General features: G+C 41.1%; 1 long non-coding RNA gene across 1 annotated transcript; it reads right to left on the reverse strand.

Annotated features, from left to right (window-relative positions):
* Positions 1-12,977: 12,977 nt before the first annotated feature.
* LOC112846047 (uncharacterized) lies at positions 12,978-13,709 on the reverse strand. Its single transcript, XR_003218839.1, has 2 exons — positions 13,600-13,709; positions 12,978-13,065 (listed from the first exon to the last, which is right to left on the reverse strand). It is a non-coding gene; the product is annotated as an uncharacterized LOC112846047 (long non-coding RNA).
* Between the last annotated feature and the right edge of the window lie 7,896 nt (positions 13,710-21,605).

Below are 21,605 nucleotides of genomic sequence, written 5' to 3' on the forward strand. Positions count from 1 at the left end.
CATACGGAATATGACAGGTGTGGTTGAACTGCATGAAGACTCTGAAGTTTCTCTTCTCTTCTGGCAGGACAGGAATGTAGCCTTGTCCTGTGAGCCACCGTAAGGATGTACTTGGAGTAGAACTGGACTGTCACCGGCCTCAGGCTCTTCACCTTTTCAAAGACAAAGCAGTCATTTAGATAAAATATTAGATATTGTTTACCTGTAAATGCACAAAGAGAATTTAGAAATGTAATTATTGTCAAGAGTGAACAAGCACTGATAGTGTAATCTACAGCTGTGGCCAAACGTTTGGAGAATGAGAAGTGTTGTTTATTTACAAAGTTTGCTGTTTCAGTGATAGTTGTATATCATATTATATCACTTCAAACAGAGGTGATCCAGTAATGCTGCACTAATGAATTAGACTAACTATTCACTTTAGCTAAAGTTATTAAGTTCGCTAAAGAGTTGGGATGCTGTGTAAGACATAAATAAAGCTCAAATACAAAGGTTTGGACACTGTTTTGCATGTTTCCCTACTGTAGGGGTCTCTGCAAGCATACAGGGCTCTGACAGGGTACAAGATGACAACTTTGGAATTCTACTAGAAACAGTCGATCATATTTGTTTGTCAAAGCTGAATCCAGGGCAAACTAGGCTAAATTAGCGTTTTTAGCTAACAGCTACAATAAGCATAAAAGTTACTGTACGACTATCATTTGTTAACATGACGCTTGTTCTTATACATGTAATACATTTATTACCAACCTGAGAGTTTATCCGCTGGTCATTCGACATGACGAATGACTTCTGAAGTCTTAATTCAGCTCCAGACGCTGTAGATTCCCGTCAGTAACACTTTCGGTCCGCTAGTAAAACGTAGTTCTATTAATCTGCGCTCGTTTACTCTTGAACCGGAACCGGATATAAGTTCCAAAAAACTGAATTTTGGAACTGAAATTGAATGGTGAGAGTGAAACTGAAATTATTCGAGAGCTGAATTTTTAAAGGATAAAATGCAGTTTCAAAGCAAATGAATTCATTTTCAATATATAAAATTAAATGTCAATTTAGTGATGATCATTTTCAAACCAATAAATTGAATTTCAAATTAGGCTAATTCATATTCAGTTTTTAGAAGCATTTATTCAAGTTACAATTCAGATTCAATCTGAGCAATTCAAATTTAACTTATTCAAATTCAGTTTCTGATGGCACAGATTTCTGCCCATACTGATATTTGATGCTGTTTTAATGAATGCAAGTGTTTCTGTTTCTTTAATACATTTCTGGACTCTTTTTCATTTTAGCCCACAGTAATGAGTTGGTTTGTTCAAGGGGCTGAAGCCTATCCCGTTTTCAAGATCTGTGCTGTCAATCAAAAAGTCAGTCACTTCTCTCAAATGGTGATCAGTCGTTTGGGAACAGAGGGATGCTGTTAGATGTTTGGTGTGATCAGCACAGCCATCTAAAAATGTCATTTTTTTGCTTTTTTTCTTCTGAAAACCTTTAGTAGGTTTGACTGTAACACGTAATAGAAGCACACAGCTGCTAATCTGCTCTGCTTCTGCCTTTAAAAGAAGGAATTGGGATGATTAATTAGTCTGGACTGCCTAATTAGCCACAGTGCACTGCAGGCTCGAGCGTGACTCGCCGTGTTTGGCGTTTTTACCTCCATCCAAATCGAAATGCAGGAAACACAGAGCGGCATTAACGCCTCATTAAAGGCCCGGGGGACTTTGATGACAGCCATTTGAAGAAATGTCAGAGATAAAAACACAAGAAGGAGTCTGACTACTTTTTTGACTACAGATGCTGCTGCTTCTTTCCTCTTTAACTGCTTTCAGATTCATATATTGAATTTGAAACTCAAGTTGTTAGAGTCCACATTTTCCAGCTGCTCCTACAGTTTCCATTGCCTGATCCACCCTGGCTGTTTATTTTCTCTGCTTCTGCTCTGTTGTTCGGTGTATCGGTGCACCGTAGCTCCTTTACTCTTCCTTCATTTCTTCCACCATTGATTCTATTTTATTTCTACTTGGTGATTCTTCAGTCAACACCACATACATATAAATGGTGTCCCTTACTCCTTCTGTAGCTGCCGTCATAGGCAACTCTCGCATTTAAGTTCATTTTATTGGATTTAATGTTGAAACAATTAGTAGTTGAAATATTAAGAAATAATAAATAAATAGTAATTCATGTTTGTTGATTAGATTTACATGTTTAAATGTGTTATTTGTGCTAACTGTGCAATTAGATAGGAACCTTTTTTATAGTTCTGTCTGTTGTTGCTAAGAGGGTATTTTTGTTGGCTGACACACTCAGCAAGCTAATTAAGAGACGAGGTTTGCACGTCTACAGAAAGATAAATAAAAGAGTGCCTTTTTGGACTACCCCACGACGTAAAGATGAAAGTTTTATTCCCTTTGAGTGAGGCCAATGAGGTAAATGTTTTATTTTGTTTATTATCGTTGTATCTAAATACGCTAGTGTTGCGTGATATTTCAGTGCAATCACCGCAGTGTGAAGTGTAATGTGTATTTTATTGATCCTTTTGTTAGAATGTTTCGTCATATATAATGCTTAAGGACTTTATTAAGAATATTCATTTAAGTTTGTATTTCTTTTTAGTTCTGACGGCATTGTATCGGCTGTGATTGGACATCATTACATGTTAAGGCATGTCGAAGAATCCTCCTGTCCGAAATAAATGTCAGTTTAAATGCAAAGAACAAGTTGAGCTTTATTAAGACTCGAGGGGAGTAACACCTTTTTTTAAACAAATGGTCCACAAACTGTGGGAGAGCCACTCCAGGTGGGGTGTGGACGACCAGATTTAAAAAATAAATCAAACTAAGTTGAATAATGCTATTGTACTAAACTTTATTTGACTATAATTCATTCTGATTCCTGTGTTTTATTGTTTAATGTTAGTGATGTTTTGTTAGCATTGCTAAATATAAAAATAAACAGCTAATAAATAATCCTGGTGTGTGTGGCATGAATGCTTTTGGGTTTTTGAAGTGGGGCACATCAGAAAAGGTTTGAGAGACACTTTTTCAAGGCAACTTTATTTTAATTGTCTGTCACTCTCAATCAAAAGATATCAGCAGACAAACGGCGCTGCTATTCTCACAACCAATGCTGTTTCTCTGAGCTGATATCCATGTTTTGGATATACACATTTGTATATTTACAGCCTCATCTGATTAAATAAACAAACAACACATCATTAAAAAAAAACAGCTGAAAATAATCATTTAGCAGTCCACTGGGACTTTTATCTCATACATTATTTTTCAGCATTAAATTTTCTTAAAAACTTATCTATTTGTGTTCCACAGAAGTGCAAAGTAACAAAGTTACTTAAGTACAAATACTTTGAATTTTCAGGTTTTTACATGAAGAACAGCTTTTTAGCTCCCTAACTTTTAACAAACAGATCTATACTTTCCACTCTTTACATTTTAAAACAGGCTTGTTTGGTTTAAGACATTTGAGGGGAGTTATTTCACACCACGGTGAACCTTCAAACATGAAACAGTAGCACATGAAAAGCAATCCTGTGGGTGAATCAGACACCAGGGGTTATTGTATACAAAGAGATTAAAGAGGCAAAACCATGTAATTTATGCAGAATACTAACTGAATTGTATTGCTTTAATAAAGCAGAGGATTCAGTTAGCACAGTTTGCAGATAAACAGCATCCTCAAAAGATCTACTTTTTACTTTCTTACTTGTCTACGTTTCAGAGCCTGTATTTTTTGAATCAGTACTTCAACTTGTACCACAGTATTTTTAACACAGTTATCTGTACTTCTACTTCAGTACAGAAAGTCTGTATTGTTGCCACCTCTGCTGATACATAGATTAATCTTCATCTTGCAGAACAAAACCCAAACCCTACCCCTACTTGAAGTTATTATAAGCAACACAGAGTTACAACATTTATTGTGAAAAGTGTATTAAAATCAACAGACTTTCCACTGTGGCATAAAAATGAAAACCAAAAACAAACTTTGGCTCACACACTTTTAGCCCATTTCAATTAACTGTACAAGGAATCCAATTATGGTTTTGTCAGTGCTAATTTTAGCCTGGACACTGGTTTTCCTGATAATGTTGTTTGCCAGGAAATGAATGTCAAACCACAAGAGCTCCAATCAAAGCTCTGACTCCCATTAAGCCTTTGTTGAAGCTGCACATCAGCAAGGCCACAGGCGCTAATTCAATTAGGCAAACACAACCTTTGGAGTGTGCCTGATGTACTGAGAGCGGGTAGACGTTGGGCCGTCTGTCGGGCTGGTTTGTTTCCCGTCCCAGTATGCTTCTTCTCTTCTGCTGTCTCACTTTTCCCCGTATGGTTCATTCCTTTTGCCTCACTAATGTCGCTTGCATATGAAGGCGATGGCCCACTTAACATTTTCTCAGGCCAAATGGGTAGAAGAGCCGGGGCGTTTGGGAACAGACTGTTGCAAGACAAGAAGCCGTCAAGCCTTCATCCCAGCAAGGAAAAGCATGAAACACACTCGGCCACTTTGACAAACTGAAATTTAAAATGTAAATTGTTTCCAAATTATCAAAACTTTGAGGAGTAATTATTCATGGAAACACACTAAATGTTACGTTTGTATTTATATTACACTATAAGAATGTAAAGAATTGTAGTTATTATTATCAGTGAAATGCTTGATTGTTAACAAGTCACAGCCTTAACAGCCAACACAATAGTGTTAAATGTTAATATGCTCTGGTCATACATTTCCTTCTACCTCTGTCTCCTCTTTTGCTTCCTCTCCTGAGTGCTTGCTCTTTGCATAATAGATGTCCTGAGTGGACGAGGAGTGTAAAATTTTAAAATGAAAGCGTTAAATTATCTGAGTATGTTTTCCCAGCTCAGCAGCTCATGTCTAAATTTGACAGCAGCAAAAGCTGTCAGTTTTCTGACCCAGAACTCTGAAGGCACATTTATGTTGCTTTAGTTGGTCTCTGTGGAGATTTCTCGCAGCTCTTCCTTTTTTTCTTTGTTCCTCACACCGTACTGGTCGATGCTGTGCTCCATAAAAGGTGGCTGTGCAAATTGGTTTCAGAGAATAAATTGTACTTGATTTTTGTAAATGCAGTTCTAAACTAGCCGGTGCAAATACTCATGAGATTGTTATGTTTCACTTCAAATCCTCCATTTTGTCATTTTTTTCAGTTCTCTTGTGTTTGATTTTTGTTTCCAGTGTTTGTGTGTATGTTTGAACAGGTCACCACGACTGTACCAGTCAGTGCTGCTGTTCACACTTAACCAGCGTTACTGTTGCTGTGTGTTCTGAACACAGAAATGTGACAAAATCTTTGATTTCTGCCTCTCGACATTCATGGTGACATTTATTACATTTACTTCAGTAACATAAGTTAATATGAAATGCAGTTCCTCGGTTTTCTTGGTGTGCTTTTGAATTCTTAATCTGATTGGGTGCTATATACTCAAAATAAGCAGGTCTGTATAACTAAAGATTTCAAAATTATTTAATTTTGAGAGTTTCAGATGTTTGTATTATTTTCACCAGCAGCAGTTGGAGCATAGCTTCATCTCTGGTGTGGTATTTCTTGACAACTTTAATGTGTTAGGTCTTGGCAGGAATTTGTGTGTTACAGATGTTTCTGCTTTTTTTCCCCGTTTTACATATTAAATACAAGGAAACCCTGCAAAATGCAACAAATCATCTGCTTCTCAGAGGATGGAGTGCTGAAGAATATAATGTTTAGATATCTATATACCTGGAAATATAAAGCAGCAGCAGTTTTTAGTGGGGACAGCATATATGCATGTTATTTTGAAGGTTCCAAGTGAATATATGAATGTATGTAGTCACAATTATATAAAACCCCAACTTTGATGAAAATGTTAAATATAACTAAAGTAAAACCAGCTGCAGAATTCCAAAGGATGGTTTAAGGACCACATCAGTAAGGACAGCTGAGGCCTCAGCTGGCTTAAATGAAAATAATGCATGTCTACAAAACAGCTGTGACAATGAGGAACTGTATCGACCCCACTCACACTAGTGTTGGTGAGCTGTTACACACATCTCCAATGTGCTGTTTCTAGAAGAAACCTAAACAGCTGCGGGGTCATACGCGTCCGCTGTTTTCCTCTCGTCTCCTGCTGTCAGCAGCGGGAGGCCTGGGAAGGGAGCATGCAGGGACACACTTCTCTGTGAAATGAGAGGTTTCTGGTTGTTGAAAATGGTCCAAAACACTGACTGGTAGTGAGGCTCCTGGGCTGAGGAGAAATAATGAGAACATTTGGTTCTGTTATTTACCCCAATTTACAAGTGAATGAGTCGTGACGGCTGCTTGGCTGTCGCTGCACCCACCTGACTCCCAGGAAGCCGCTCTGGGCCGAACTCTCCCCGGGGAGTCGTCCGTCATCGCAGCAGAAGGAATTAATGTTTGTCATGTTTCATAAGAGATGTATTTGTGGGGAAAAAAATATTTGGACGGCGGCGTTATTTTAATAATTTTGCTTTTGTACAACAGCACAAAGGGTTTAAAATGAAGCAATCAGGATATGATTGAAGCACAGGGTTTCAGGTTTTTGTTTTTTATTAGGAATTACAGCCATTTCTTCTTTTGCTCAATGCTGTAATATGAATGAACAAGCTTCGTACTCTAAAAGATTCCCACTTTCTAACAATGGTAAAGAATTCTTCCAACAAATATTCTCTCTACATGGATCCAGGTTGTCTCTAAAAGTTGATTCCAAGTTGGGCCGAGCTTCACTTTGAGAAGAGAGGCAAAGAAGTGCAGGCAGGGTGGAGTAGGTGGATCAGGGGTGATTTGTGACAGATGGATCGGAGCAACAGTAAAATCGAAGGTTTACAAGATGCTATGATGAATGGTTTGGAGGTGGTAGCGCTAACACAAAGACAGGAGGACGAATTTTCATTGGGAGTGAGCGGGATGGACAGATTTACAGATGAGCACAGCAGAGGAACAGCTCGGGCTGAGACGGTTTAGTCATGTGCAGAAGGGCTGATAGTGGATATACTGGAGAGAGGAGCTACCAATCGTGAGGAAGGAAGTGGAAGACCACAGAGAAGATTTGTGGATGTAGTGAAGGAAGACATGCAGAAGAACAGAGGAGGGCGCTATAGGGGCAGATGGTCCAGTGTGTCGACCCCAAAATGAGCACCTGAAAGAAGAGCATGAAGCACTGATTTTCTCTTTGTGTTATTTTAGGCCTGAAGGGCTCCATCACTTCAGTCAACACTTCTGATTTAAACCTATAATTACCTCCTCTATAATTTATCATGCAATAAAAAGAAGAAGTCAGTTTAAGACTTTCATTAATACCAGTTTTCATTTGCAGCACAGAGAACTGGAGAAAAAGGCCAAACAAAGTCTCCGTCTCTAATGGTTTTGTCTCAGTAATGGTTTTGATCGTATGTTGATCCATCGCAGACCAAATTCAGTCAAAACATCCAACACAGCTGAGCATAATAACCAGTGTTGGTCAAGTTACTTGAAAAAAGTAATTATTAACTAATTACTGATTACTTCTCCAAAAAAGTAATCCTGTTACTTTACTGATTACTTATTTTCAAAAGTAATTACTTACTTAGTTACTTTTTAAAAACAACCTGAATACATAATAAAGCAACAGACCTTTCAGCCCAATTCTACTTTTTCTGCATCATATAAAACTGAATCAAATGAAAAAATTGTTTTATTAGTTTTAATCTTTTAACTTTATGCATCAAGCAAACATTTAATTATATCAGCAGTCTTTGACTTGAAGAAATGTTTAACATTTAAACCTGTTCTGCATATTCCAGCATATAAAATAAAATCATGTTTTGTGTTTATACTCTTTCAAATAGATGCAAGTAAAACACAGCAGAAAATAAATAAATTCAAAGACTCAGCAGCTCTTAAATCTATTGTCAGCTGTTTAGCAGGAGTGGGGCGGGTGGAGGTTTGCCCACAGCGGTCATGTCAGTGGGGGGATCCGGGGGTTTGTCTGTGAGTGTCACATTCCCGTGGCGGCGTGCTCGCTGCTCGCTCAGATTTGAAGTTTAATTTTTTGCTGTAGAAAGAAGTTTTCTTCCCACGCAGAGTGAACAGCGGACGCTAATGTTTGTGTCACTTTTTACGGAATCAAACTCAAAGTAATGTGATTACTTCCACGCTTTAAACGCTGCATGGTCGGACTCTCTCCATCACTCCATGTTATCCATTGTTGATCTGCACACGTCTGTTACCACGGACGACGCACGCTCGGACGTCACGGTCATGAGACACTCTCACAAACAAAATCACGGTTTAGTAACGCAGTAATACAGAGTGCTTACAGGAAAGTAACAGTAATCTAATTACCTTTTTTGCAATAGTAATCCCTTACTTTACTCATTACTTGAAAAAAGTAATTGGATTACTGCCCATCTCTGCCTATGACCCCATCAACAGTAGCTACATGTTACATTTGGGAAAGTAAAAGTAAAATGTTGTAAAAATGTGAGATTATCAAGGACGTCCTGACATATTTGGCACAGAAATTAAAATCCAGCTGATAGTTTTTGTGAATGATAGTTCAATCTAAAAATAGCAGTCATTATGCACAGGAACAACCAAACATGCCTCCTGTTGTCTACGCTTCCACACATTTTAATAAGCTAATTGTTCAGTAGCCTTCTGCAGGTGACACCAACAGTGAAATCTATTACCGACCTTCTTCTGGACTCTCAGTGTGTCTATAAATATAATTTCTTCGGAGAAAGGAACCTCTCAACCCACCATAAATAAAACAACGCAGAGCAGGGTGAACTAACATCTGAAACCTTGCAACAATCAATATTTTTATCGTTTATGGCATTAATCAATAGTCCGTCCCAACTCCTCCTTTCTTGAATGTTATTTCCAGTTACCCTCTTACTCAGGGAGCAGATTAGGATGCCCCGAGGCATCAGTGTAATGGGAAGTGTGGTGGGATGGGCTGCAGGTCGATGGGCATCGATCTGCCTTATTTTTCCGCTCCATTGAACGCTCACCTCGGTCATTAATGGATAAATAAAAATGAAATACTCTCCGTCTCTAACCTTCAGTAATATTTGGATACCCTCCTCTACTTTTAGGCTCTTCTGTTGGTTAAAAGCGGCAAAATGTTATTGAGTCATTGTTTAAGTGGCCTGGCGTGGCATTCTAGCACAGGGGATGTAATTACTGGTTGTTTCAGCTTTCACTTCAGGCGGAGATGTGAAGCTCAGGAGGCAACCGTCGATGGCGCCCGGCAGCGCAGAGCTCTTATCAAGAGAGCAGAGATGTAATTCAAACTCTCAACTTTCCACTTTGAGCCACCTCAGGAGGAAGGAATGAGTACCCGAGCTTTTAGTGCTGCATTTGTCTGCACTCAGAGAAAAGAGCATAACCTAAAAACTGGCAGGCCACACAAATACTCTTACATCTTAGTGTCTGCTTCTGCAGCCCACTTTCACAACACTCCTCAGTCTGTTCAAATCCTCCAGGATAAAAATGGTTTCCCAGTCAGACGGCCCACTCCACTTTGTAACACGTGACATGTTTAAAGCCGTCGTCCTGTTTTGGTCAAGATGTCCCAGGTTTGTACTGATCTGTGACATCTGTTCTAAATCCTTTGTTTCTCCTTTTAACAAATTATAAATATGAGTAGAAGCTATTCTGAAATCACTTTTGTGCTGGTTTTTTTAATATAGAATATGTTCTGCTCAAAATCATTTAAAGTCTATTGAAAACTACCTTAGACTTTTAAGAGTACTGATAGCAAATATATGTGTTTTATTATTGATTATGACGTCATTATTAGCCCTCCCCTACACACACACACACATTATGAAGTTTAAAGTTTTTGTCATATTTTTTTAAAGAGCAAAGGATTTTAGCATTTGGCATTTCTAAATGTACTAGTTTTCTTCAGAAAGCATAAATTATTTCTTTCTGCACACAATAACAGAGTTATTTCAGAAAAAAACAAGCTGACCAGGATCGATATTATATGCCCAGTGAAAAACTGAACTTGTATTGATCCACAGCAATGATGTGCTTTAAATTGGAAAAGTTCAAAGCTTCTAAAATCCAGTTAAAACTTCAGGTTATCTACCAGCACAACAGCTTCAGCCAGGGTCTGAGCTGTCACGTGAGAACGCATTTTGATAGTTTAACCTGCTTGAGAATAATTTTAACTTTAGTTTTGTGTCAGAAAGTCATTCTCTCCAAAATGATGACAAGGTTCCTGACTTGGTTACTGTGTTTCAGAGAAAGTGATGATAAATACGATAAATATAACAAATTTTCTGACTTTTTGGATCAGCAACAAATGTTTCCATCTTTTGTCTGTTAAGTTCTAAAAAGTTGTGAGACATCCAGCAGTTAATCTGAACGGGGTTAGATCAGAAGAAAATGTAAAGTATAATCATGTATGATTTTGATAGGAATGACAGGATTCTGTATGAGCGTATTACACAGGAGGATGTAAAGGTTAAAGACTACTGTGCATCTGTGAAGGCTGTGAGGCCTGTTGTTCTCTCCTCTAACTGACCCTCATCCACAACGTGTAAAGGTGTCAGAAGGAGAAGCAGATGTGGAAAAACTTGGTGGAAGGGTAAACTTCATAACTTAGCAAATATTCTGCTTAATGGGTCTATTTATCTTCATTCTCCATACTATCAAGATGCAATGCAATAAATGTCACTGCTTTGATAGCTGACTGTGCTCAAGCAGTCCTCCTACAAGTGTTAACCTGGTCTAAGAAAGATTTCATTACTCCGTGCTTTCCAGCTAGCTTAAAAATTACTTCCCATTATAGTCCTGAAGCCAGTAGATGTGATTTGAGCCTGAAACAAGTTAGGGCTTGACCTGCACTGTGGATTTGGAAGGTGGCATTGAGGCATTAAATGGACCAGAACATCTAAATGTTTGCCCTGATGTATCTGTGTGCCTCTCATCTAGCCCAGTACAGTCACATTGACATGAAACATTAAGATCACAATGCTCCACAGTTGTTCCAGGTATGATCTTAGCTGGATAGTTGTACAGTATTTCATGCTTATTTCACCCCGCAGTAAAATAGTTTCATTAATTTTAATCCACATCTACCAGAAGAAGAAATAACATTTTTATGCTCTGAGGGTATTTTGTTTGTTTCTGACAGCCCCACCAAAGAACACGGAGCTGTGGACCATCTGACTTCAGACAGACCAAAACCACGCAATCAGTCATTTGCTGCTTGGCTTCTACGTCATCTTCCTCCTTTGCAAGCTTCATCACAATAATGAGCATCTAGATATGGAATATCCAGATATAATATAATATAATATAATATAATATAATATAATATAATGAATGAAACAAACAAGCTGAGTAAGATGACCAAAGGATGTTAAACTGTGTTATAGAGTCTAACAGCTGCTGGTAAGAATGACCTGCAGCAGCGCTCCTTCCTACACTGTGGGTGTAAAAGTCCACTGCTGAACGAGCTGCTCAGTGCTCGTACAGTCTCATGCGGGGGGTGGGAGGTGATGTCCGTGATGGATGTTAGGTTAGACAACATCCTCTCCTCCCCAACCTGCTCGATGGACTTCAGCGGACAGTCCAGGACAGAGCTGGCCCTCCTGACCAGTTTGTTGAGTTTCCCCCTGTCCCTCTCTGCCATTACACCAGTCCAGTAGACCACAGCATAAAAGATAGCAGACACCACCACGGTGTTGTAAAACGTCCACAAACGTCAACATAACTGGAGTGCTGTTGTGATATTTATCACTCCATCCATAACAAATACTGCGAAAAAGTATTTGCTCCCTTCCTGATTTCTTATTTGTATATTTGTCACACGTACATGTTTCAAATCAAAGTAATTTATGCCTAAAACATTCCTGCTGTCTAACTAATTGGTGTGAACTATCTGGCTTCATGAGTAGAAAAAGCTGGGCATCATCTGCATATGTATGCTGTGCCTTCTAATGATACTGCCTAAGGGAAACATGTATCATGTAATTGGTCATAGATTGCTGTGAAACTCCATAATTAACATTAGTATATGAAGAAAACCAGTCTATTAGACAGATTTGATTTAATAAACCACTGTAGCACAGTACCTTTAATGCCTACAGCATGCTCTATTGTCTGTAATAAAACACTATGATTTACAGCATCAAACACTGCACTGAGGTGGAGCAGGACAAAAAAAGCTTGCTGCTAAAACTATATACATTTGAAGTGTTTTTGCTTCAAGTGATCTTATATCTGTCTTATATCCATTGTGTATCGATTCCTAGTCCATTGAAATACAATCAATATTTCTTGTGGGTTCCGCATTGAAAAATGAGAGTTGGAATAAGAAAATATATGTGAATAAGTGACTATTTTACATCCTTCAATATTAAAACTGCTGTAGGTATGTGCCCATTATAAAATATTAAAAGTTATTTCTGCAGGACAGCTTACTGTACAACACGTAGTTCAAACACAAGCTGGTAGGAATCGTGTGGAAGTGAATACACTACATTATAATTTCAGCTTTAATTGGGCCCAGTTATTATTTCCAGGAATACTCAGATTCATTTACTGAGGGTAGGTTGCTCAATGGTCATGATTTGTTTGGATCTGTGTGTGGCAGCACGAGGTGGGAATAAAGTAAATACTCGTCACAGTTTAAAAGACAACGCCACCCTGGGAATTTCACCCAGAGAATACTGGAAGTAACACTAATCACCAAAAGGCAGTTAGATTCGTTATACTCAGTACAGAGATGGGGTTCAATGATAAAACAGTTTGACAATTTATTAATACTTATTTAAAACAACATATAAAAGCACAATCATAAATATCAATGTACAAATATGCTTAAAAAAAAGGTATTCAGAGCCGAGGCTTAACGGTGGAGGGGCAGGGATGCCACGCACAAACTCAAAAAAAAAGAGGAAGAAAACACACCAAGACACAAGTGCAGCACACTATCACACACTCACACTAATAAACTAAACAAGGCAGGTGTGTACACTCAAAGGATCCCACCACCAAGGCACCCTAGTCTCCTCCACGTCGGCACTCCGCATCTGAATAAAAGAAACAAAGAAAATTTTAATATATTACAATAAAACTAATATGCAGCGCTGGGGGATAACCCAACTGCAGGACCACACTGGTGATCTACAGCTAGAAAAAGGGCCTCCCACCAGTGGCGTAACAAAAATCCAAACTACAAATCTAAACAGCAGAAAAACAACATACGATCTAGATAAAACTCTAAAATCTGGAGCAAGCGGAATCGCCGTATTGCTCCAACTTGTCGTCTGCACGACTATAAGTTAATCATCCGGTCAGTCAATATGCACGCCAGCTGACTCCCATCACCGGCATGCATATGGCCGCTGTCCACGCTGACGTCCACTTTAAAAGGCTGGCAGCAGCAGGAAAAGTAACCTCGCAACAGGAACAGACGGTAAAAGCAAAGCAGAGCAGAGCAGCAGCACTTCAGTTAGCATAGCGTGGTGTAAAACTAAGGCCCAAACTTCCTGCAAAGCATAATAAGTAATTACTATAAAAGAACAATAAAAAGGCAGAGATAGTGACAAAATTGAATTACGTACCGAGTAAGCCGTGTCATAAAACATGAGCAGAATGGCTCAAAGGAGGCTTCTACAGCTACGATCTACAAACAATATCCGTTTACCAGCAAGTAAGGTAATGTACACACCCTACAATGAGTAAACACCTACCAGCCGCGATGGTGGCTTCAGAAGGGTAACCTGCAAATGATCTCTGCAACACCAAAGGGAAGTCAGGTGACCAAAAAGGAGATCACAGGTAAGCGATCCAGGAATGCTCAAATGGCCACTATTTATACTAGCGCCCCCTAATGCGCCAGGCTGAAAGTGGGTTGAACCGAGGAATAACATTCATCCTGCCACAATCTACCCCTCCTTTTTGCATCGTTTCCCCGACGATGGATTACAAGGACACCCAGGTTAATCCCAAGGCCTAAAAACATGCAGAGACAGCATGTACCTTAAGCTCAGAAATAGAGTTTGCAGCCCCTTGTGCCACCTCCCCTGTTGGTCTTGGGAGATGATGGATGTTTGAATGCTGGCCAGCCGTGGACCGTGTTGTTCTTCGCACCACCATATTTCTTGTATCAGAGCTCATAGTGGGAACAGGAAGAGAGCAAGATGGAACTGGTGCTGCACTCGGAGTAGCTGTACAAGTGGCTGGAACGGCGGAAAGCCGGTCTTCTGGTAAGAGCAACAACTCAGAGCTACTTGGAATCACTGCCACTGGGCTGTAAGATGGTGAAACATTTACTTGAGGAGCTCCTACGCTCAGGAATAGCAGGTCACTGTCACTTGATGAGTCATGTTCTGGTTCTGGGAATGATATTTGTGGGCCATGTGGGCTACTGCTCGGAGCAGGCCCTTCTGATGGTGTAGCTGCCATTACCACAGCCTTCAACAAGGTACGATGAACATGCTTCACGCTGCTAGGATCATCTGCAGGTGCAATGGTATATACTGCCCCACCTCCTTTAGGTGCCTTCAGGATTCTATATACTGCTGGTTTCCATCGATCTTGGATTTTACATCTCCCTCTTCCACTCAAATCACGCTGGAACACCAACTGCCCGTCGTTCAATGGTGCCTCTTTCACATTTTTATCATGGTGCCTCTTTCTGCGGTCAGCAGCCAGTTGCAGTCGTTCCTTGGCTCCTTCATGTACAACCTGTAGCCGGGCTTTATGCTCCTGAATCCACTCGTGCACATCTCCACTGATGGGGTCCGGTACTCTGCCCAACAGAAAGTCCGCTGGCAAACTGGGTTCTTGCCCAAACATCAATAAGAATGGAGTTTCCCCAGTAGCCTGGTGGGGAGTGGTGTTATAGCAGTAGAGTAGCTGGGGCAAACATACATTCCAGTCTCTTTTCCTGGATACTGGCAGGGTCCGCAGCAAATTGTGCAAAGTCCTATTAAAACGTTCGCACTGACCATTTCCAGCCGGATGATAAGGAGTAGTATGGGACTTCTCAATACCATAAAACTTGCAGAGCTGCTGGATCAGGGAGCTTTCAAAGTTACGACCCTGATCAGAATGAATACGCGCAGGTACACCAAACTTTGAGAACCACTCAGTTACGAGAGCCTGGGCCACTGTAGCAGCACATTGGTCACGAGTGGGGACAGCCAATGTATACTTGCTAAAAACATCAGTCATTACCAAGACGTTCTCCAGCCCATTCTGGGAGGGTTCAAGCAGGGTGTAATCAATGGCCATGATTTCATTTGGTCGAGAAGCCAACAAATGTCCCATGAAACTTTGAGCTGCTGGTTGGGTGTCTTTTGCAACTTGGCAACGTTCACATGTCTGACACCAGTGAGCTACCTCAGCAGACATACCTGGCCAGTAGCACCGTGAGCAGAGAAGCGCTAGGGTCCTTTCCACACCTTGATGGCCGTGCTCCTGATGAACATGAGTCAGCACCTGCTCAATTAGTGCAGTAGGCAGCAAAAGCTGAAGTACCACCTCGGCACTGTCAGGGCGATAAACCTGACGAGACAGAACTCCATCCCTTTCAATCAGACGATCCCATTGTCGTAGCAGCACCAGAACAGGTGGGGCAAGCTGCTGCCGCTCCTCGAAGCTAGGTCGCTGCTTCCGTCTCCAGGACACCAGGATCTATTTTATCACTGGGTCGACCTGTTGGAGGGTATGAAGATCAGGAGTAGTGAGATGGGGCAAAACTGTAATGGCAGCTTGAGATACCTCAGCTGGTCCCAGCTGCAAGGCTTGTTGAAGAGGTTCAGGCAAGGCTGTACCAGGGAGCATGGCTTTAATTTCCTGAGGATTGGGCAGATGCTGACGAGATAAAGCGTCTGCATTCTTATTACTCCTTCCTGACCTGTACTTTAAGGTGAAGTCAAATGAAGCGAGCTGAGCTACCCAGCGCTGTTCAGTAGCCCCAAGTTTAGCAGAAGACAAATGACTAAGAGGATTGTTGTCAGTGTAAACAATACACTTGTGGCCCAACAAGTACTCTCTAAACTTCTCAGTCATGGCCCACTTAAGTGCCAAAAACTCCAGCTTCATTGAGCTATAATTTAGCATATTGCGCTCAGTAGGCCTCAAACCCCGACTGGTATAGGCTATTGGCCTCACTTTACCTCCCTGCTCCTGGGAGAGCACCGCCCCTAGGCCGCCATGACTGGCATCCACTTCTAAGATAAAAGGCAAAGAGAAATCTGCATAAGCAAGCACTGGTGCTGTTGTCAGTTTAGTCTTTAATGCCTCAAAACTTTGAGCACACTCTGCAGTCCAGTTCTCCATTACACCATGCTCTGACCTCTTCTTTGATTTTCTGCCTCCCCACTCTGCCACCAGTCTATGCAGAGGTGCCGCCAACTTGGCAAAACCCTCTACAAAATGGCGATAATAGCTGGCAAACCCAAGAAAGGACCGCAGTTCTGAAACAGTCTTAGGAGGCTGCCAGTTAGCCACCACTTCAACCTTGCTAGGGTCCGTGGAGACACCCTGATCGGAGATGACGTGGCCCAAGTAGCAAACCTCCCGCTGGAAAAAGGCACATTTGTCAAGCTTTGCTTTCAAACCCTCCTGCTGAAGCCGACCTAGCACCACATCCAGCCGCTCAAGATGTTGCTGTACTGTTGATGAGAAGATTACAATGTCATCAAGATAGAGAAGCAGAGACTGGCACTGTTGATCACCGAAAAGGCGTTGCATTAATCTCTGGAAGGTGCTAGGGGCATTACAGAGCCCAAATGGCATTTGGTTCCACTCAAATAGGCCAAAAGGAGTACAGAAGGCAGTCTTGGGCCTATCCTCTTCCGTAACTGGGACCTGATTGTAGCCACTGGCTAAATCCATGGTGGAAAACCAATGGGCACCAGTCAGCGCATCTAGGGATTCCTCAATGCGCGGCAGGGGGAATGCATCTTTCCTTGTCTTGTTGTTCAATTGCCGATAATCAACACACATGCGCGGGCTGCCATTCTTTTTCTTAACGAGCACAATGGGAGAAGCATAGGGGCTGCTACTCTCTCTAATCACCTTGGCCCCTAGTAACTGGTTAATATGCTCTTTCACAACCTCATACTCTGAAGGGGGGATGCGCCTATAACGCTGCCGCATGGGGATATCATCTAAGAGTGGAATGTCATGGGAGATCAAATTAGTGCAACCCAAATCAGTGTCATGAGCAGAAAAGACCGAGCTGTATTTCTTAAGGAGAGACCTCACCTGTCCCTGTTCCTCTGCTGACAGTTTAGACAAATCAATTCCTGCCATCTGATCCTGCACAGTAGGAGTCGCGGTGTGAGAGGCCATTGTTGCTACGTTTGGGGGTATTTCTATCACACCAGCAGGCAAACTGACCACGTAAACATCCTCCAGGGTCCCCATAACGGTCCTGGGATGAAGCAAAACCGCCGTGGTCCCTACATTAACAACTGGGATAGTTGAGGCCTGCAGGAAACCATGCAAACCATGGTGAGAGTCACGGTTTAGAGGGCGCTGCTCTTGTGGCGACCTGCAGCAGGTGTTTATTGGCATTTTCTTTCTCTTTTCTCTTTTTCCTTTCTCTTTTTGTTTTAACTCTGTTCTTAACCGTGGTTTTAACTTTTTGCCGAGATGGAGATCTTCTACACCTTAGTTTTATTGTTGTTGGCGATATTCACCTGGAGTCATTCACTCTCACTGACAATCACTTATACATGCGAAGAACTACTTGGATTATGGTGGTCCTGTTTGTCTATGTACGACTCTTCTATTGCTCGGAGAGATGTGATTCTTGGTGAGGATTTATTTGCCCGGTCAAAGACTAATTTTGGAAAGCCCCGCTGCTTGAGAAAACGCGGAAAGAAAGGCGGCGTGCGTCAGCGTGTAAGAAAACTTCGGAGGAAGAATCGTGTTCCTCTGCCTTCTATGATTCTGGCCAATGTCCAATCTCTTAGGAACAAAACGGATGAATTACAAGGAAATGTGCTTCATCTACGGGAATACAGTGAGGCTTGTCTGATCGCGCTTACCGAGACATGGCTGACCGATATGGACAGTGACACTTCACTGCGAATCAGCGGCTTTGGGACCCCTGTCAGATTGGATCGGAACTGTGGAGTAACACGCAAATCTCACGGAGGAGGGGTATGTTTGTATATCAACCAGGGCTGGTGTAATAATTTTACTGTGCGGGAGCGGTTGTGTCTTCCTGACATCGAGCTCCTTTCAGTATCTGTCAGGCCTTTTTACTTACCGAGGGAGTTCCCTCAAATTTTTGTCACTGTTGTTTACATTCATCCTAAAGCTGACGTTAAAGCTGCTGCTGACGCCATTTTTAAAGTGGTACACAATCTGCAGACTCTCTCACCGGATGCTCCTAATTTTATTCTTGGTGATTTTAGCTATTGTAATCTTAAGAAATCACTGAACAATTTCTTTCAATATGTCACTTGTCCTACAAGGCATAACAAAACGCTGGATTTGTGTTATGGACCAATTAAGGGGGCATATAAGTCTGTGGCTGGACCTGCGCTAGGTTCTTCGGATCACAGTGTTATTCACCTCCTCCCTGCTTACAGATCTGTGATTAGGAGGGAGAAGGCCTGTGTGAAGCGGACTAATGTCTGGACAAAAGACAGTTGTGTTGCCCTTCAGGGGTGTTTTGATTGCACTGACTGGTCCTTGTTTCAAGAGAGCACTTCTGATTTGGATGAACTCACTGATGTGGTGTGTAGCTACATCTCTTTTTGCAAAGACTCTGTGATTCCAGTCAGAGAATCTAAGACTTTCCCTAATAACAAACCGTGGCTCTCTAAAGATATTAAGGATCTGATTCTTAAAAGGAAAATTGCTTTTAACGAGGGAGACATTCCCACTGTGAGAATATCGAGGAAGGAGGTGAGGGCTGCAATAAAGATTGCCAAGATGAGGTACAGAAATAAGATTGAGGCAGAACTCAGCAGTAACAACCTCAAAAGAGCTTGGCATGAAAACAATGGCAGGGCTACACACGAAATGTAAAAGTAGCATTACCTTAGAGGGGTTTACCTCTGACAAACATCTGGCAGACAGTCTTAACAGTTTTTACCTTCGTTTTGAGAACTATGACTGTTCTAGGCAGACCAGCACACTGAGGGAAAAGACTATCACTCCCCCATCAATTTGTATCGATGAGAGGGGGGTAGCTAATCTCTTTAGACACACCAAAAGCAAGAGTCCTGGACCTGACAACATCTGTGGACAGGTACTGAGAACTTGTGCTGATCAGCTGAGTGGGATTTTTCACTATATCTTCTCACTTTCTTTAGAGCTACAGACAGTACCTAAGATTTGGAAACATGCTATTATTGTTCCTGTTGCTAAGGGCAGTTCTCCTAAGGCACTGAATGATTTTAGGCCTGTGGCTCTGACTTCTTTAGTGATGAAGACATTTGAGAAGATAATTAAGAAGGAGATTTTAATGCAGGTTGAACACCATCTTGACCCCTTCCAGTTTGCCTATAGAGCAGGGAGAGGTGTGGAGGACGCTGTTGTCACACTCCTGCATCTCTTGTATAAGCATCTTGAGGACCCCCACACCCATGCAAGATTATTATTTGCTGACTTTTCATCTGCATTTAATACAATTCAACCCCTCTTACTTGCTGACAGGCTTTACAATCATTTTAAGCTTGACACTAGTCTGGTCGGCTGGGTGACAGACTTTCTGACCAATAGGTCACAATGTGTGAGGGTGAATCATGTATTTTCTGATGTGCTCTCCTCTACTGGATCACTCCAGGGTTGTTGGCTCTCTCCCCTTCTGTTCATTCTGTACACAAATGAGTGTCGTAGCAATTTCACGAACAGACACATCCTGAAGTTTGCTGACGACACAGTGATCGTCAGTCTTCTAGTGGGGGATGAGTCAGGCCATGGACAGGTTGTAGATGATTTTGTGAATTGGTGTGATGAGTCCTTCCTTTCACTTAATGTGTCAAAAACTAAAGACATGATTATTGATTTTAGGACGTCCTCTTATAGCTCATCACCTACTATCAATAAAACTGCCGATATTGGGATAGTTGAGAGTTATAAATATCTAGGTGTGGTACTTGACCATAAACTGTGTTTTGAATCTCATGCTGATGCCACTACTAAAAAAGTTCAACAAAGACTGTTCTTTTTAAGGAAAATGAGATCTTTTAATTAGAGATGGCACGATACCACTTTTTTATGTCCGATACCGATATCATAAATTTGGATATCTGCCGATACCGATATGAATCCGATATAGTGTGTTTTTTAATCAATAAAACTGTTTTTTAATATCTTGCTGCATTTTGTATACGTTCATACTCAAGTTTAAATAAACAACAACACTAAAGCTATTCTGTTATATCTGTATGTAAAAAATACACTGCACCCAAAATATTTCATAGTTCAGCAACACTGATCAATCTAATAAACTTAAACCTGCTCCATCCTTCCTATTCTGGTATTTTAAAGAGTACTTAGCAGAAATATTAAGCAACCTAACTAATAGGGTTGCAAACTGCCAGCAAAAGAAAATAGGGAACCACCCCCCACCCCCCACCTCATGATGCTTAATCAACGTAATCAACTTTAATTTGATGCAGGGTGAAAAAAAATGCACAGAATTAAATTATTTTTTCAAGAATAATTAAATAGATTCAACATCTTTCTTCAACAGAATTGCAGACTGCACAGATGGTACCTTCCCAAAGGAAAAAGTACTATAGCTTACTAGGGTATATTAGACTTAACAGTTACTATATACAGTAATGGACTTCTATACATTTTACATCAGATTAAAACTTTGGGTGTAAGATTCAGATAATTATTTATTAAAAGTGAGACATTTTAAATGAGAATAAGAAAGAAAAGTATGTCTTTGTGCCCCCTTTTCCCTGTTCATGCCCTATCGGCCCCCCTGGCTACACTTTGCTAGATCCGCCCCTGCACAGTTACCAGCCGTCAGCTACGTAGAAAAGGATCCTGGTGTAGAAAGTAATATTAAATACATTCTAACAACAGCTTATCAAGCTTAAACGTGCTGCTGTTGTTCAGCCGCTGGTTTCCTCTTTCTGGTGCAAAGTGGGCCAAAAACAAACAAGAGAGACGGACTCACGACAGAAAAGCCGATCAGCTGATCATTAAGCAGTTTCACGATTGAAGTAGCAACAGGAAGAGGCAGTCGCTCCATATATCGGTTGTTAAGCTTAACGTGGGAATGCTTTACTAACATTCAGAGATGAACTTACACACTTGCTTTACTTCTCTCTGGGATAACTTCCTCGGAGATGAAATGCTGGTTGAGGCTCCAAATACACACAGCCGCTCTATCACGTGACGCACACTGCTCCAACGTGCTACGGTTATGAGCCGAGTTACGCCGTGTAGCAAGTTTTGTGAGGTGCTTTTTTGATATTTAATGGATCGGATTACATTTTTTATTTCTCGCCGATATCCGATCCAGCAATTTAGGTCAGTATCAGACCGATACCGATACATAATATCGGATCGGTCCATCTCTACTTTTAATGTCTCGTCTGAGATGTTGTCCTTGTTTTATAGAAGTTTTATCGAATCT

This window comes from Oreochromis niloticus, linkage group LG1, assembly GCF_001858045.2.
Source record: "Oreochromis niloticus isolate F11D_XX linkage group LG1, O_niloticus_UMD_NMBU, whole genome shotgun sequence".
In the NCBI taxonomy this organism is placed as follows: domain Eukaryota; kingdom Metazoa; phylum Chordata; class Actinopteri; order Cichliformes; family Cichlidae; genus Oreochromis; species Oreochromis niloticus.